The following is a 17,550-nucleotide window of genomic DNA, read 5'->3' as shown; positions in this document are numbered from 1 at the left end:
ACGCTAGACCACCTGGATCCTGTTTTCCTTCTTCTTCCCAATCCTTGAGTCTTGGTCCCCAAACTTCTGTCTCCAGAATGTTCTTCCTGACCAATCTACCTGGCCTTCCAATCCCTGTCACACCCCTCTGCCTTGAGATGTATGGCAATGCTATTTTGCTAGTCTGTCCTTCATTCTCTATTATATGCAGAGCTGAGGATCTCTACCTAGGCCTTAGAACCAGGTTGTTCAGGGTATAAGAGAATAAGCGGATCCCACAGGGCTGTCAGGTGCCACAAAAGTCTTCTAACAGTCCTTCTCCTCCCTGGAGTGAGCTCACCCATGTTCACCACACAGGCCTTTTACACAGCACAATTGCAGCATTGAGCTCGACACAGAGGCAGGCACTGCCCTGCACTTAACCTCCTGCTTTTTCAAATCCTCAGTCTCGTCCCTATCAAATGAGAATGAACATTTGGGCTTTCCCAGAAACGGGCAGAGGGCTGTGTAAAGAGCTGAGTTCACCCAAGCTACGGCATGGACACACCCAACCTGGTCTTCAGCATCACTTCCAGGGCTGGAGATGTTGGAACACATCCGTGGGAGCCAGAAGATGCTAAGGAGAATGCCATCACCATTTTAAATATTACTGCTTACCATATCAAATCAAGTTAGTTATCTTCTCTGTTTTACACAGAAGGAAACTGAAGCACAGGGAGGTGAAGTAACTTGACCAAGGTCACACAGCTAGAAACGTAGCAGAGGCAGAATTTGCGTTCAGGCCTATGCATCTCCAAAGCCCTCTCTCTTAACTATGACATCACATTGTCTTGCATTTGACTGGTGCTTGGAGCTTTGCCAAAACACTTCATATACACCTTCTCATTTGCTCCCCACCCAGGGAGTGTTTATGTGTTTGGCTAAGGTTATACATGGAAGTTAGTGACAGGGCTGAGTCAGCTGCCTGCCTCCATGATACTCACTGCCTCCCTGCTCTGAGAGGCCCTCAGCCCTAGGGTTAGCTGCTCCTTCTGGTCCTGAGGTCTGTTCGAGGCAATGGTTGCATAGACTAAGTTCATGCTCATATTCCCTGTCCCCACTTCTTCCAGCTGAACTTGGGCTAATATGTTTCTGACCTCACAGGGCACCTGAGACACATCAGGGCCTCCCCTTCTCTGCCCTGAGCTCTTCCATGCTGCTACGGGTAGGAGTCAGCTGTTCTGCCCACTGTAGGACTGTGGGCAGCATTACTGAGGTGAAGTCATCTTGAGCAGCCCCGTCTCCTGCACACTTCCCTCTTTCTTTTGAGGGTCCTGTCCTGCTCTCTGCCCTGGTGCCCCTGGAAGCAGCTTTCTCTGATTACCTCTGGGTTCCTAAAGTGCCTGGCACCATTAAGGAACTGGAGCTAGGGAAATGCCTGCAATGCTACTGGCTCCTGCTAGGCAACTGGAATCAAAGCATCTTTCTTTCTCTCTCTCTCTCTCTCTTTTATTTTAGACAGAGCTTTGCTCTTGTTGCCCAGGCTGGAACGCAATGGGGCGATCTCGACTCACTGCAACCTCCCCTTCCCGGGTTCAAGCAATTCTCCTGCCTCAGCCTCCCAAGTAGCTGGAATTACAGGCGCCTGCCACCACGCCCGGCTAATTTTTTGTATTTTTTGTGGAGATGGGGTTTTGCCATGTTGGCCAGGCTGGTCTACGAACTCCTGACCTCAGGTGATCCAACCGCCTCAGCCTCTCAAAATGTTGGGATTACAGGCGTGAGCCACCACACATGGCTGGAACCAAAGCATATTACGAACCCCTCACCTGACCTGGTTTTGGTCATCACATGAATTTGCCTGTCTCATCCTTCTTAACCTTTCCTTTGATGGGAAGGGAGACAGCTCATCTGTCTGGAGCGGAGAATAGGTCCTGTGTGGTGCACACACATCTCTGGTAAAAGGAGCAAAAGTCCTCGAGGCTCTTTGGTGCGTCCAGAACTATGAACCTCACCCAGTGCCTGTAAATTGTGTGTGGGCCTGGGGGCGAGCTCAGAGCATAGAGTTAACACCCTTTCTGAGAGTGCTGCAATGGGTTGTCGGCTGTTAGAAGGGTTCTGTTGTAAGCTTTGCTGGCAAACTGACTGCCCCCCTACACCCTTACACAGAAGAGCCCCATCCTACCCTCTGCAGAGGTCTGGGTCTGCGATGATTGGCCCTGAGTGCAAGTAAAAGCTGTTTCTCCTTTTTGTCAGCCTGGGAATCTGAACAACTGAGGAAATAGGGAAGTCGGTGACAGTCAGTCATGAACACCCAACAGATTCCATTTCCCCGCAGCAGGAGGCAGATCCCTCCCCACCCCCAAAAGCCCCCAGGCTCGGGAGGGAACCAACCAAGCAAGGATCAGACCGATCTCCACCAGCGAGGCTTCTCCTCGCTGTCCCCTTCTGCTCAGGCGCAACGTGGCAGGGCAGGAGGAAACCTCTCTGGAAGAGATGCCTTACCAAAGCACATGGGGTGGCCCGACCTGGGGAGACGGGGCACAGAAGGAATGCAGGGCGTGGATGGGTGAGGGGAAGAGGGTGTGGAGCCCTGGCTCTGGCTGGTCCCCCTCTCACCCCTCCAAGTTCCAGAGGCCTGGGCTCCTCATTCATCTCGTAAGCGCCAAGGTGGAGGGGGGTCCTTCCGAGGGAGGAGCTAGAGGCCACCGCGACCAGCAGAGAGCGAAGGCAGGAGGGACCAGCCTGGCCCAGCCCCTTCATTTTACTGTCGGGGGTGGTGAGGAGGAAGAGGAAGAGGCGAAGGCTGGCGGAGGAGGAGTTGAGAGCGAGGACTCGGCAGAAGCGAGCTCCGCCGGAGGGAAGTCCAAGCAATCGGAGAACTCAGGGGAACCCTCCCGGGGAGAGGGTCGCGGGCTCCTTCTGCCGCTTACCTGTCGCGCCGAGGCAGAGCCGCAGCCGCGCCGCGGAGCCGCTCCCGGGCTTCCCCACCGGACGGCCGGGAGGGTGGGGCCGGTGCGGGACCTCCCCCAGCTGCCCGAACGCGCCCGCCCCGCCCCTCCCGGGCCAGGTGCAGCGGCTCCCGCTGTGTCCCCAGCGTGCTGCGAGCCCGGGAACTCCAGGCAGACGGGCAGAGGAGCGCCCCGGCTTCTCTGCGTCTCAGCCTGCCCCGGGGGTGCGGTCTCTGCGGCCAGGCTTTCAGCACGGAAAAAGATTGGAGGGTCCAAGTCACCCCAAAGACGACAGGCATTAGCAGAGCCGCGGGCGGCGCGTGCATGGAACCGAAATGTGCTGCGCGCCCGCCCGGAGCGCTCGGAGCCCGGAGGCCTGCCCGGGAGGGGAAACGCAGCTAGGCGGCCATGGGCCCCGGGGTCCTGCCCCAGGCTTGCTTCTCATTTGCGCTCCATCCAACAAGAGCTCGTATTCCGTGTGCCATGAACTGTGCCAAGGGCTCCAAGTGCCAGGCATCAGGTGAATCCCAGCCCCAGCAAACTTTAATAACTACTATGGTTATTCCGAATGTACCGAGGAGGCAGCTGCTCACACAGCAGAGGGTGTTTCTCAAAGCGGGACCCCCCCCCCCCCCCGCCCGCACCAGCAGCGCCAGTCAGAATCACCTGACAACTTTTTAGAACTTTTGGCCGGGCGCGGTGGCTCATGCCTGCAATCCCAGCACTCTGGGAGGCCGAGGCGGGCGGATCACAAGGCTAGGAGTTCGAGACCAGCCTGGCCAACATGGTGAAACCCCGTCTCTACTAAAAATACAAAAAATTAACTGGGCGTAGTGGCGGGCGTCTGCAATCCCAGCTACTCGGGAGGCTGAGGCGGGAGAATCGCTTGAACCCGGGAGAGGGAGGTTGCAGTGAGCCGAGATCACACGACTGCACTCCAGCTTAGAGACAGAGCGAGATTCCGTCTCAAAAAGAAAAAAAGAAATGGGCCCAACCCCAGACCTAAATATTCCAAAACTCGGCTTAGGCCTAGCGATTTGTGTTTTTAAAAGCCCTCAGGGTGATTCCTGTGCATGCTCGATGAGAACCCTGAACAATTAGTGGCAGGGCTGGAATGAGAATCCTGGTAAACCCGCCTTCTAAGCCGGTGTTGGGAATTACCCCGCCAGGGCCCGTGCTGCTCACTGGTGCTCTTCGGTGGTGCCTCGTGTGCGGCAATCTTCTGGGGCCTTAGCAACAGAGAAGGGGGGCGCATGACTCCAAATAGCCAATAATTTGAAAACTTTCTATGGTGGAAACTTCTACCAGTAGTTCAGTTTCTCTTTTGTTTTGATATTTAAATAAATTTGTCTCTTTCTCTTTTCTTTCTTCCTCAGGGTCTGCTGCCCAGCCTCCCTCCTTTTTTTTTCTTTTTTTCTTTTCTTTTACTTTTTTTCTTTTCTTTCTTTCTCTCCCTGTCTCTCCTTTCTCTCTTTCTCTCTCTCTCTCTCTTTCCTTCTTTCTCTTTATTTCCTTCTTTTTCTCTGTTTCTCTCTTTCTCTTCTTCTCTTTCTTTTCTTGCTCTACTGCCCAGGCTGGAGTGCAGTGGAGCTATCATGGCTCACTGCAGGCTTGACCTCCGGACTCAAGCTGTTCTCCTGCTTCAGCCTCCACAGATGCATGCCACCATGCCTGGCTAACTTTTGTATTTTTTGTAGAGAGGGAGTTTTGCCATGTTGCCCAGGCTGGTTTCAAACTCCTGGGCCACGCCATCCTATTGCCTCGGCCTTGCAGAGTGCTGGGATTGGAGGCATGAGCCACCAACTCCAGCCGTGAATTTGTATTTCTTTTTTTTTTTTTTTTTTGAGAGGGAGTCTCGCGCTGTCACCCAGGCTGGAGTGCGGTGGCCGGATCTCTGCTCACTGCAAGCTCCGCCTCCCAGATTCACGCCATTCTCCTGCCTCAGCCTCCCAAGTAGCTGGGACTACAGGCGCTCGCCACCTCGCCCGGCTAGTTTTTTGTATGTTTAGTAGAGACGGGGTTTCACCGTGTTAGCCAGGATGGTCTCGATCTCCTGACCTCGTGATCCGCCCGTCTCGGCCTCCCAAAGTGCTGGGATTACAGGCTTGAGCCACCGCGCCCGGCCCATGAATTTGTATTTCTAAGACCCTAAGACCTGGGAGCAGGAGCATGAGTGAGTAGATCCTAGCAAGAAGACAGTTCTGACACGCACTGGGAAAGGCAGGGAAGCCATCTGGATGTTAACAGGTGAATGAAGAAAGTAATCTTTTTTCTAACCTGAGACTCCAAGGTAGGGTTGAGCTATTCAGAAGGTGAGGTGTTCTTTGATGGAGTCAGGAAAGAAGGCCAGCAGAGTGTGGAGAAGAAGAACTTGCCCAGCCACACGTGATCAGAGTGACGTGAAGGATGGACATTCTCCCGGGAGAAGAAAGGGGGGCATCCGCTCACTCTTGGCATGGTGCCCAACTCCCCCAACTCTAAGCAGCCTTCCACCAACTCCCTTCCTTTCACATTCCAGGCTGTGGGCTTTAAGCTCCAGAGAGACTTTCTACAGAGCTTCCTTGAGCATCCCTTAGCCCCTCTGTCGACCCTCTGGACTCTGATTCCAACTCACTGCCCCAGCTGCTTCTATTCTTGTCATGTGCCTTACTTGACAGCTGTCTTTCTCAGAAGGAGGGCACTTCCTGTGGAAGACTGTGGGATGCTGCCCCTCATGTCTCTCTTCTTGGGTCTGAACACTCCCTGTACAGGTCCGACCTACTGTCTTTGCTCTGTCCTTCCTCCACCTCTGCCCTCTGACCCCCAGGGGTTGTGTGATCCTGACCTGAGTCCGGCACCTTCGTCAGGACCCAACCTAACCTGAGGTGAATGGTCCCTATTCCTTCCCAGGACAGGGTCATGACCATTACCCCCAGCCTGGAGCTCCTGAGAGGCCCGGGCCCAGCTTCCCAAGAAGTAGCAGCAGTCTGCGTTGTGTGTTTTGCATTCCAGAATGTGTGTTTGCATTACTCATCTGATTTTACTTTAGCTGACACTGATTTTAAACGTGACTTGGAATCCTCAGAATAATTAGCTGCCTAATTTGGAGGTGCATGTAGTTCGCAGGATGTGTGACCCACCCCTAATGTGTCATGCACTGCGCTGTTCTCTCCTAACAGGAAGGACGGTGCAGGCTTCCTCTCCACCATGCCAGGAAGGTTTGCAGATGAGCCACCACAGAAGAGGGACTGCAACCTCAGTCTCCACTGATGCAGGCAACTTTCGAAAAATGGTTTTTCAGGCTGGGGGTGGTGGCTCACACCTGTAATCCCAGCACTTTGGGAGGCTGAGGTGGGAGATCGCTTGAAGCCGCGAGTTTGAGTTCAGCCTGACACAGCGAGACCCTGTCTCTACAAAAAATAAAAATACAACAGACATGGGGGCCCACTTGAGGGTGGAGGGTGGGAAGAAGGAGAGGATCAAAAAACTACCTATTGGGTACTATGCTTATTACCTGGATGACAAAATAATCTGTACACCAAACCCTTGTAACATGCAATTTACCCATGTAACAAACCTGGACATGTACTCCTGAACCTAAAAGTTTAAAAAAATATATGATTATGAAAAAATGAAAATAAAAAAATTAACTGGGTGTGTTGGCATGTGCCCGTGGTCCCAGTTACTTTGGAGGCTGAGGTGGGAGGATTGCTTGAGCCTACGAATTAGAGGCTGTGGTAAGCTATGATTGCAACGCTACATTCCAGTCTGGGCAACAGAGCAGGACCCTGTCTCTGGAAAAACAACAACAACAACAATAAAAAATGGATTTCTGTAAATGAAAAAGTTATATATAAATGAAATGGAAAATAAAAATGAAAAAGTTATATATGCACATGGTAAGAAGTCAGGCACTATGAAAATGTATACAGTGAAAGCTCCATTTCCGACCTCTCTAGACATTGTCTCTATCTCCAGAAACCTTGGGTCCAAGGTCCCATACATATTCATGACTGAAAGTTCCCATAAGCGCTTCTGCAGGACATGTCCAGATTCTCTTAGCTGCAAAGACCCGGGATGACCCCTTCTCAGGAAGTCCCGTGAATTTCTTTTTTTTTCTCACAATCTTATATTTACTTCTTGGCTGTTTTAGATTCGGGTTTTGGGTGTTCTGAGTTTCACTTTTCACATGAGCCTGCGTCAAGGGGGTTCTCCCTGTAAGGCAGGAAACCTGGAAGGGAGCAGAACAGTGGAAGCGTGACAAGGCAGCTCTGCCAGGCCGTTGACACCAGCCCTGGCCCTTATCTAGACTGTTCCTTCCACAGGGTCCCCGATGAGGGGATACCCACCTCTGGGTGGGGCAGAGTGAGGGAGACCTGCCTTTCAGCGGGAGGTGCTGGCTCCACTTAGCTACGGGAGTGTGCAGGGGATGCTGTGAACTTGCCAAGGAGGTTAGATGGGAGGCCAGCTGGTCAACCTCCCCCTCTCCTATCATTACCTCTCATTTCACTCTCCCGTACCCTGAGGGAAACAAGGGAGTCTCCCACTCCCTCCCTACCTCTGTGTTTCTTATCTGTAAAGTGCAGTTAATGAGACCTAGGGTTGTTAATGAAGTTCAGGTGAGATAACATGTGAACGTGTGAGAGTTTGGTCTTCTAAATTACATCTGCTGCTCTACTTCTTTCCTCCATATTCACAGTTACTCCTCATCTCATTCGCATGCTCAGGAGAAAAACAGTCAAAGCAACAAACGTTTTAGGGAACCCAAGCAGAGCTGCTCCTAGTTCTGCCATAATCACTCATGCGCTACAATTCACCCATTTCTGTGTGCCTCAGTTTCCGCATCTGTAAAATGGATATGTGATTTTTATGATTGGGTTGTTAGATTAAATAAGCAAAGTGCTTAACCCAGCGTCTGAAACACAATAAGCAGCCAGTTGAAATTTGGATGTTAGCCATTATCATTAGTTGTTTTCCTTCTTTCCTTCCTCCATTCCTCCCTTCAGTAAAATGCTGTTAAAGTGCTCCATGTGCTAGCCTCTACGCTAGGTCAGGTGTGGAGATACAAGGATAGTAAATCCCATCTTTCTCATCCAGACACCCATAGTTTGTCAGGGGAGCCTGATGTAAAAAGGACTATGAAGGGGCAGGGCTAGGACTAGGACTAGGGTAAGGCAAGCGAGGACACTTCTCGAGTGCAAAATTTAAGGGGACAGCAAAAAACTCAGTAACCAAGATAAGTAATACTTTAATGCAATATTTTAAAAAACATCAAAATTAATGCAAAAAGTCAGTGATGGACAAAGTATCAAAAATTTAAAATAAAGAATCATCTGGGCATGGTGGCTCATGTCTGTAATTCCAGCACTTTGGGAGGCTGAGACAAGAGGATCACTTGAGCGCAGGAGTTTGTGACCAGCCTGGGCAACACAGTGAGATCCCATCTTTATTAAAAAAAAAAAAAGAGAAAAAAAGAATAGTTTCCTCCTAAGTCATATTGCAGCCTAAGGAAAAAAGAAAAATATCTACCCTCATACATATTTTTCTGTATTTTTAAAATGGTTATTTTTTCCTAGAGCATTAAATTAGTTGAAAAAACATTGAAAACTTGAAGCATAGGTGTATTAAAACTCACAGCATTACTTTAAATACTTTATTTATTCCAAAATGGAATTTATTATGATTTTACTTCAGCCTTAGTTAATTATAATTTATTTAAGATCATCACTTGGTCAAGGGAAATTGTCAAACGTGGCAATCTCACAATTCAAAATGAAATAAGCAAAACAGTTAGTTTTGAAAACATGACTAATTAGTTTGCTTGCCTTAAAGCCAGGAGCTTATATTTTCCCTTTTGCCTCAAGCTCCAGTTTGGCTCAGCATGGCATTGGATTGGGACCTGGACAAAGAACCCAAAGAGAATAGAGAGGAAAATAAGAGACAGGGAGAAAGGTTGAAAGAGTCAGGTGGGATGGGGAATATATTATTTTTTCTAATGATCCAAATATCACATTTTCAATATGCAAAATTTCAGATGCACAGAAAATCACAAAAAAGAAGACAAGTTATCCATAATTATGTTACCTAGAGATAACCAATGTTGCTATTTTGGTATGATATAGTCTGCTCTTTTTCTATGCATATATGATTTATGTGTACATATGTATTTCATCAATTCTAAGATGCATTTTTAAAAATCTTTAACATTTCTGAAATTGGTATGTATCTTAAATTAATGGTGTTATAACTTAGCAGTGTTGGATCATGCCTGTAATCCTAGCACTTTGGGAGGTTAAGACGTGAAGATTGCTTGTGTCCAGGAGTTCGAGACCAGCCTGGGCAACATAGTGAGACCCCTGTCCCTATAAAAAATACAAAAATGAGCCAGGCATGGTGCTGTGTGCCTATAGTCCCAGCTACTCAGGAGGAGGCTGAGGTGAGAGGATCTGTTGAGCCCAGGAGGTCTCAAACTCCTGAGCTCCAGTGATCCACCCACCTCGGCCTCCCACAGTGCTAGGATTAAAGCCGTGAGCAACTGTGTCCAGCCCGAGTATCCTTATTTTTATAAGTGAGAAGTTTGTAAGCACAGCAGGTCCCTATAACTGCAGTCTGAGCACTTAGCCACTACTTTCTGCAAATCTGTCTTTCCATTTATTCAAGTCTCTAGTTTATGATCCTCAGAAAAGTTTTCTAGCGCTCTGTCTTCCTAATCTTTACAGCTCTTGTTAAAATGTTTCCTTGGCATTTTATATTATCTATTTTAGGAGACTCTTGGTCAGTCTTTTGTATAACCGAAGCCTCCTAATAATACATTAATACATTTTCCTCTCTTGGGAGACATATGGGATTGTCAAACTGTAACTATAGACTTTCTACTTAAATCACACAAGATCATCTCCTTAAAAGCAATCAAGTGCCCAAGATCTGTCTGTGCCTTTCACAATAGAGGAATTTCATAATTGCAATGAATAAAACATCCAAATGCTTATAAAATTTTGCTGTGAGAACTTTTTCTGTTCAAAATTGTGATTTCTTATTTAATATCTCTTTAAAAAAAGAAACATATGCACATTTAACCTTCTGAAACAGTTAATTGGATTTCAATCTGACAGTTGTTTTGCCCAAAGAGAAGTAATGAAAGGGGCTATAAACTAACTCCGCAAAGCAAACAGTCCTCCGGCTAAAAGCAAAACCTGTTATCTTCCCCTAAAAACAGAGAAGTTTCTGTTTTCTTCCCCCCCCCTTTTTTTTTTTGGTTTGTTTGTTTGTTTTGAGATGGAGTCTCACTCTGTCACGCAGGCTGGAGTGTGGTGGCGTGATCTCGGCTCACTGCAACCTCTGCCTCCCAGGTTCAAGCGATTCTCCTGTCTCAGCCTCTGGAGTAGCTCGGATTACAGGTGTGCGCAACCACACTCGACTAATTTTTGTATTTTTGTAGAGATAGGGTTTCACCATGTTGGTCAGGCTGGTTTTGAACTCCTGACCTCAGGTGATCCACCCGCCTCGGCCTCCCAAAGCGTTGGATTATAGGCGTGAACCACTGCACCTGGCCAAAGTTTCTGTTTTCTTAGACATTTGAAAAAAAATCACAAATTTCATTAAATTAAATCTTAATTTAATATTAATAAACATGAATAAATATTTCAAATATTAATAAATTAAATTTATTAATATTAATAGCTGATATTAATATTGCTTTGGATTGTAAGTAAAGGAGAGGTGATAGAATAACTCATTGGCAGATGAAACCCTGTCTCTACTAAAATACAAAAAATTAGCTGGGCATGGTGGCGCATGTCTATAATCCCAGCTACTTGGGAGGCTGAGGCAGGGGAAATGCTTGAACCCAGGAGGTGGAGGTTGCAGTGAGCTGAGATCGCGCCACTGCACTCCAGTCTGGTGACAGGGCAACACTCCGTCTAAAAAAAAAAAAACAAAAAACACCATGTTGGTACTGTCCAAAGGTAGCATGGAGGTACAAAGTGGTCCCTCCTCCTGGGTGTGGTGGGTGGAGTGGGCAGAGGCCACGCAGAGCCAATCACTGCCCCCTGGCCTGCTCCTGGGTTTGTTCTACCTGGACCTGCAGATAAATCCCGAGGCCTTTGATCTCAAGGATTTCTAACCACCCAGAGATCAGGAGGAAAGACTGCAAAGGAAGCCCTAAAGTAGAATAACCTTTTCTTTCTCCATGAATGGAATGTGAGTTATGTTTGCTGAGGGCAGATTGAAATAGATTTTATTGTTTGAAATCAGGAATTTACAGAAACTCTTTGAAGAGCTACTATCAGTGAAGACCTTTAAATCCCCCACTGTGGTAGTGGGCAAAATAGTCACGTACAATTGTAATGTGTATAGGTTTTCTCAGAGTTGGGACCCACTGCCAGGCGGGGAGTTGGTGGTATTTGATGCTGTTGTTTGGGGAGGAGTGACATGGTCAGTGAGGAAAAAACACAAAACACAAAACACACTCAAAGTTGCCCATGGAGTTATATCAGTTTGATGGGATACCCTAGAACACCTCAGGGGTCTGTGAACCCTTTAACCATTCAATGGAAAAGATGACTAGGGGTATAGATTGTCTAGTTTGTTTATATGACATAACTTTTTTCCAGCAGTACTTGAGAGGAGTGTGAATGAACTCCTTTATATACACATATATAATTCTTTTTATTTTTTATTTTTATTTTGAGACAGGGTCTCACTCTGTTGCCCAGGCTGGAGTGCAGTGGCACCGTCACAGTGAAACGGGAAAGAGTCCCTTGTCCCCCTCACAGGGAGTGCAACAAAGGGAGCGGCTCACTTCTTTAGGGCCCGGCTGCTGAAATCTCTATGGAACATACAGATGGGCAGGTTGTGGGGTTCCGATCCCACGGCAGCATCTACCTTTGGACAGTGCCAACATGTATTTTGTTGTTGTTTATTTGAGATGAGTGTTGCTCTGTTGCCAGTTAGTGTTTACAGCTCCTGAAGCCCCAGTGGGCGTGTGCTACTGTGTGCTCTTTTAGTTTTTTTTTTTTTTTTTTTTTTTTTTGAGACGGAGTCTCGCTCTGTCGCCCAAGCTGGAGTGCAGTGGCCGGATCTCAGCTCACTGCAAGCTCCGCCTCCCGGGTTTACGCCATTCTCCTGCCTCAGCCTCCCGAGTAGCTGGGACTACAGGCGCCCGCCACCTCGCCCAGCTAGTTTTTGTATTTTTTAGTAGAGACGGGGTTTCACCGGGTTAGCCAGGATGGTTGCTCTTTTAGTTTTGCTGTCTAAAGGCGGCTGTGCTAACCAACTGGATTAGACCCTCTGCCTTATTGCGAGGACAGAGGGTTTTCTGTATCCCGGGTTCTTGCCTTGGTGTACCAGAAAAATCAGATCATACGTGGGCTTGGAGAATGAGTGCAAGGTTTTATTGAGTTCAAGTAGTTCTCAGTAGATAGGGGAGCCAGAAGGGAGATGGAGTGGAGAGGGTTTTCCCTTGAGTTGGGCCGCTCAGCAGCTGGGCTCTCCTCTGACTGCCCCGGGCAAACTCTATGTCTTTCCCTGGGCCCATGGCCTGCCGTGCCCGCGTCTGCCAGTGCAAGTTGGTATGCTCTTCCACGGGTGTATTCCTCTCGATGTCCAGCTGCCTGTGCGTTCTGTTCCTCCGCTGATCTGGTCCTCTCGACGTCCAGCCGCTTGTGTCTCTGCCCGCTAGGGTCTCGGGGTTTTTATAGGCACAGGATAGGGCTGTGGTGGGCCACAGTGGTCTTCGGAAATGCAACATCTGGGCATGAAAACAGAAACGTCTGTCCTCACCTAGGTCCATGGGCACAGGCCTGGCGGTGGAGCCCCAGCCAGGGACCACGCCCTTCCCTTCCCGGCACTTCCCTGTCCCCCTCCCATATCAACTCCTCACTGCAGCCTCAACCTCCCCAGGCTCAAGCAATCGTCCCACCTCAGCCCCCTGAGTAGCTGGGACTACACGCATGTGCAAGCACACCCAGCTGATTTTTCTTTCTTTCTTTTTTTTTTTTTTTGTAGAGATGGGATCTCCTTTTGTTGCCCAGACTGGTCTCAAATGTCTGAGCTTAAGTGATCCTCCTCCCTCAGCCTCCCAGAGTGCTGGAATTACAGGCATGAGCCACGGTGCCAGGCCCCTTCATATCTTAACCACCAGGAGAAGCAGACCTGAAGTGATGCCTTGATACACGTGTGTTCTGCAAGACTAGAGTAAGATATGACAGGCATATATTGTTACAACAGGGGGTGAGCTCAGACTTTGAAAAGATATTGGCTTCACTCACTGAACATCAAGACTTGGAATATCCCGGGATTCAGCTACTGTTGAAGGGCAACCAGGCCAGGTTTGCAACACCATCGAGTGATTTAAGGGGTGCAAAGCTAGGATGCCTTAAGAAAAGAGGGAGAAGAAGCCCTGCTGGGCTGAACTTGAGACTGGACTTTCAAAACCGCGATGGGCTCTGTAATGTGTTATCCTGTCCTGGCATTTGCTACCCTGATGAACCCACAGGTGTTAAATTTCAAGGCTAAAGTGAGGCCTGGCACAGCAGCTCATGCCTGTAATCCCAACAGTTTGGGAGGCTGAGGCACGTGGATCACCTGAGGTCAGGCGTTTGAGACCAGCCTGGCCAACATGGTGAAACCCTGTTCCTACTAAAAATAAAAAAATGACCTGGGCGTGGTGGTGTGCACCTGTAATCCCAGCTACTTGGGAGACTGAGGCAGGAGAATCTTTTGAACCTGGGAAGTGGAGGTTGCAGTGAGCGGAGACCGTGCTGTTGCACTCCAACCTGGGGTACGAGAGTGAAACTCTGTCTCAAAAAATAAAAAATGAAAGCTAAAGTGGTCAGAGTAGTTGACTCCTAGGCATTTATTGATTCCTTTGCAATTAATCTATGTGTAGTAAGGTGATTCCACTCTCCTTGCCAGTGATGGGCAAAGACGGGTGTCTTCTGGGAGTGCTTGTCACTTATTCTGTTCTTTACAGCATCATCCCTTACGCCCAGATGCTATGGGAGAGGCATGTCTCAGTATAGTACTGGGGGTCCCTGACAGAATCCCCCCCAGTGAAAGGAGAGACTCTGAGAATCGCTGCATGAAGTCCCCCAGTTAGCTGGCAGTTGTGTAGTCATGGGTAAGTTGTTTAGCCTGTTTTCATTTTTTTAAAGGACAATTATATAGAGTCTGTTTTAAGATAATAGATGTATACTGCTCAAAACAGTGCTCGGAACATAATACATGCTCTGTGTTCAACAAGAACAACAGCAACAACCACAGAGGCACTCCTCACTACCTGCAGGGAGACCCAGGATACCTGAACTCTACTGAGTTGTGGCCACTCAAGCCTGAACAGAAGGATCCGTGGAGCCAACATGTGAGTTTCTTGATATGTGCCTGTTACTCCACCAGAAAGCGTTACTTACTCATTTCCTGAGTTTGGGCAGGAGCCAAGACAGCCTGTTGATGAGCTTGGCTGAATCATGAAATTTGGCCTGGGTTTGAGGGTGGGCAAGAATGGCCACTTGGATCCTGCTCAAAGTTCTTTCATTTTAGGTTTACTTCCAAAGCAGCTGAAAGCAGTGCACAGGATAGAAATGAAACAAGGGTACATTTGGGTGGGTGGCTGCTGCTTCCCATGGCCTCTTATGTCAACTCCCAGAGAAGCACCCCTCAGAGTCTGGCGATGTTACCATTCAGTGCGGGGAGAAAGATGTTTGCCAGACTGAAGGAGCATAGAACTGCAGGTTCACTGCCTTTATACCCCAGCCACATGGCACCAAGAAGGAATAAGAACACCTGTTTTATTTAACACCCGGCATTAATTATGTCAATCAAGCCATGTCACCCAGGTCTAAAGTCTAAGCCTTGAGATTCTTCCCACGTCAGCCTTGGGGCAATCATTCCTTATCTGTACCTTTGCCATAGACAGGGCGGTTGCTAGCCCACAGGGAGCCTTGTGTGCATAACTAAAAGGCATCCTTTCTGTTGGGCAGATGCAAAGCTATACATTAGGATGCTTGCTTGACAAGCTAAGTATGTACAAGGCACACAAGCTGCACAACCACAGGTGGTGGCAGTGGCTGCAGGGACCTGGAGTTCCCATTTCTGCTTGGGGCCTGGCACGGTGATCTCTGCCTTAGAGTAGGCAAGGGAAGTAGGCTTCACTCAGGGTGAAGTCAGACTTGTGAGCAAATCATAGGACTCTTACCGTGCAGCCGCTGTTGCTGCTTGCTGCAACACAAGAGCATACGCAAATAGGACATTGGGAGCGACATGAAGGTGTTGGATGGATTTGGAACCCTGGGCTGCCTGTTGAGCATAAAATTGTCAATCTGTGGAAGTTGACTCCCGACCAAATGCAAGAGAGGCTGGGGAGCTTGACTATGTACAAGGAAAGGCAGAGATTGGGACAGGGCAGTTGAGTACAAAGAACCTGCTTCTTTTTTTTTTTTGAGACGGAGTCTCGCTCTGTCGCCCAGGCTGGAGTGCAGTGGCCGGATCTCAGCTCACTGCAAGCTCCGCCTCCCAGGTTTACGCCATTCTCCTGCCTCAGCCTCCCGTGTAGCTGGGACTACAGGCGCCCGCCACCTCGCCCAGCTAGTTGTTTGTATTTTTTAGTAGAGACGGGGTTTCACCGTGTTAGCCAGGATGGTCTCGATCTCCTGACCTCGTGATCCGCCTGTCTCGGCCTTCCAAAGTGCTGGGATTACAGGCTTGAGCCACCACGCCCGGCGGAACCTGCTTTTTCCTTTAGCATCGTTTAGGGAACAACCTTTGATTCTTAGTCCATGAAATTCAGATGAGGCCCTCCTCAGTCCCCAGCACCAGCCAGGTGAATCTGTAATCTTGTAGCCACAGTGATTGGTTTAGGGTTAGGCATGTTACCCAAGCCAGGCCACTCAGAGCCTTCTCTGAGACATTCCCTAGAGCAAGCAAAAAAGATGAACTCCTCTCCCTGTCTTTTCTCCCCCACCCCCACATGACCACTGATGGGATCGTTGGATGGGAAGTCTGTATGTTTAGGGTGGCTCGTGATCCTCTTTGCGATTACATGAGGCAGGAGAGTCAACTTGACCGTGAAGCCAACGCTGAGAAAGCAGAGAAAGATAAAGAATGAGAGGACTCCAGTGATATCTTTTGGACTCCTGGATCCTGCTGTACCTGAAGTCATTTATCCCTAGACTTCTCCCTTCTTCCACTTTCTTTGCTTTCTCCCTCCTTCCCTGCTTTCTTTCCTTCCCTTTTCTTTTCTCTCTTTTTTCCTTTCCTTATTTTTTTCTTGTTTTGGTTGAAATTTGTTTAAGTGTGTTTTTGTCACTTTCAACCAAAATAATCTGATTAATAAATAATATGATACACTGGATTGAGTTACTGCTATAAGAGGGTGAAAGGACTTGAGGTAAAAGGGCTGTCTGTTCATAAAAACCCAGGTCTGGCAGAGAAGAAGCAGAGAGAAAGAAAAGCTTAGGAAATGATGGTCTGACTCTCCAGGGAGCAGAGGAAGGGAGTTGGGTGGTGACTCACACTCGGGAGGTGGGAACACATGGGATTGGAAGGGAGGGACGGCCCATCCTTGTAGGCTTTATCCTATGAGAGGCCCTTGAACCATGCAGTTTCCAGGCAGGTCTTGAAGATCTTGGAAGACCAGGAAACTGGAAAGTTTCCCCTTGGGAGAGAAGGTGATCCCAAGAATTGAGAGGCAAGAGGCTGGTTAGTATCTGGCCTATTCCAAGCGCTTCAGGACATACTGTACCTCATTCCCTCTGAGCACTGGGGAGGTCACCATTTCTCTGCTTCATTACACCATTAGGCTTAAGCCTGTTGATGTTCTGTGCCTAATCCTGTCCCTCATGTTTGCTTTGAAGAGGTTGCACCCAAATTCCCCAGTGGGGGTCTCCCCCATTACATATAAATAATGCTGCTGTAAACCCCGTTTATGTTCATCTATGGCCATTTTCTTTCTTTTTCTTTTCTTTGTAGAGACAGGGTCTTGCTATGTTTCCCAGACTGGTCTCAAACTCCCGGCCTCAAGCAATCCTCCCACCTGGGCCTTCCAAAGTGCTGGGATTATAAGCATGAGCCACCATGCCTGCAGGACCCCGTGGCCGTTTTCTTAGGATAAACTTCTAGGATGAAATTTACCAGGTCAAAGGTTATAAACATTATTAAGGTTTTCAATTCATTCCAGGAAGAAATATTATCTATTACTAGAAAAGAGATGTAAAAAGTTCCAGCCTTTGTCAACTAGGAGAGTGATGATCATCAAACACCGCACATAAGAGGTGACTTGTTTTTCAGAAAAACAGAGCCATGTAATGATGCCTGTAATCAATTAGATTAAGGCTGTAAAATAGGGTGTGAGTGCAGCAGATCATGTGGCATTAAACAAATTGGACTGTCTGGTTCCCTGGAGATACACAGGACAAACACACCAGAGAGGTGATGTAATGGGGTTATCAGGGCATTTCCTTGATAGTATCCCAACAGTAGCAAATGTGGTGGTAGCCACATGGGCAGAGGCAGCTGTAGCAGCAGCTGTAGCAGCAGCTGTAGTTGCATTTACTTCTGTGTAAGTGGGGTTAGGACCAGAGGAGGGCAAAGAGCTAGTCTTTCACTCTCAGGACGTCTTTGTCTAATGAGGGAGATCACCAACTGCAAGTAAAATTATCCCAAGGGA

At 48.3% G+C, this 17,550-nt stretch overlaps 1 protein-coding gene across 3 annotated transcripts in view; it reads right to left on the bottom strand.

The window, feature by feature from the left end:
- Positions 1-2,986, bottom strand: part of LOC105474345 (polypeptide N-acetylgalactosaminyltransferase 6) — a 41,564-nt gene extending 38,578 nt beyond the window's left edge. For 2 of the 3 annotated variants that reach the window (XM_011728933.2, XM_011728926.2), the window contains exon 1: positions 2,892-2,986. The gene's annotated coding sequence lies outside the window, so the exon portion shown is untranslated. Of the gene's footprint in view, positions 1-2,143; positions 2,429-2,891 lie in introns of those variants that run through there. The other variant, XM_011728927.3, reaches the window with a different exon arrangement.
- Between the last annotated feature and the right edge of the window lie 14,564 nt (positions 2,987-17,550).

The sequence above is a fragment of the Macaca nemestrina genome, chromosome 10 (genome assembly GCF_043159975.1).
Source record: "Macaca nemestrina isolate mMacNem1 chromosome 10, mMacNem.hap1, whole genome shotgun sequence".
Lineage (NCBI taxonomy): Eukaryota > Metazoa > Chordata > Mammalia > Primates > Cercopithecidae > Macaca > Macaca nemestrina.
The sequence above is the reverse complement of the archived record's forward strand: the minus strand, read 5'-3'. Positions and strand labels throughout refer to the sequence as shown.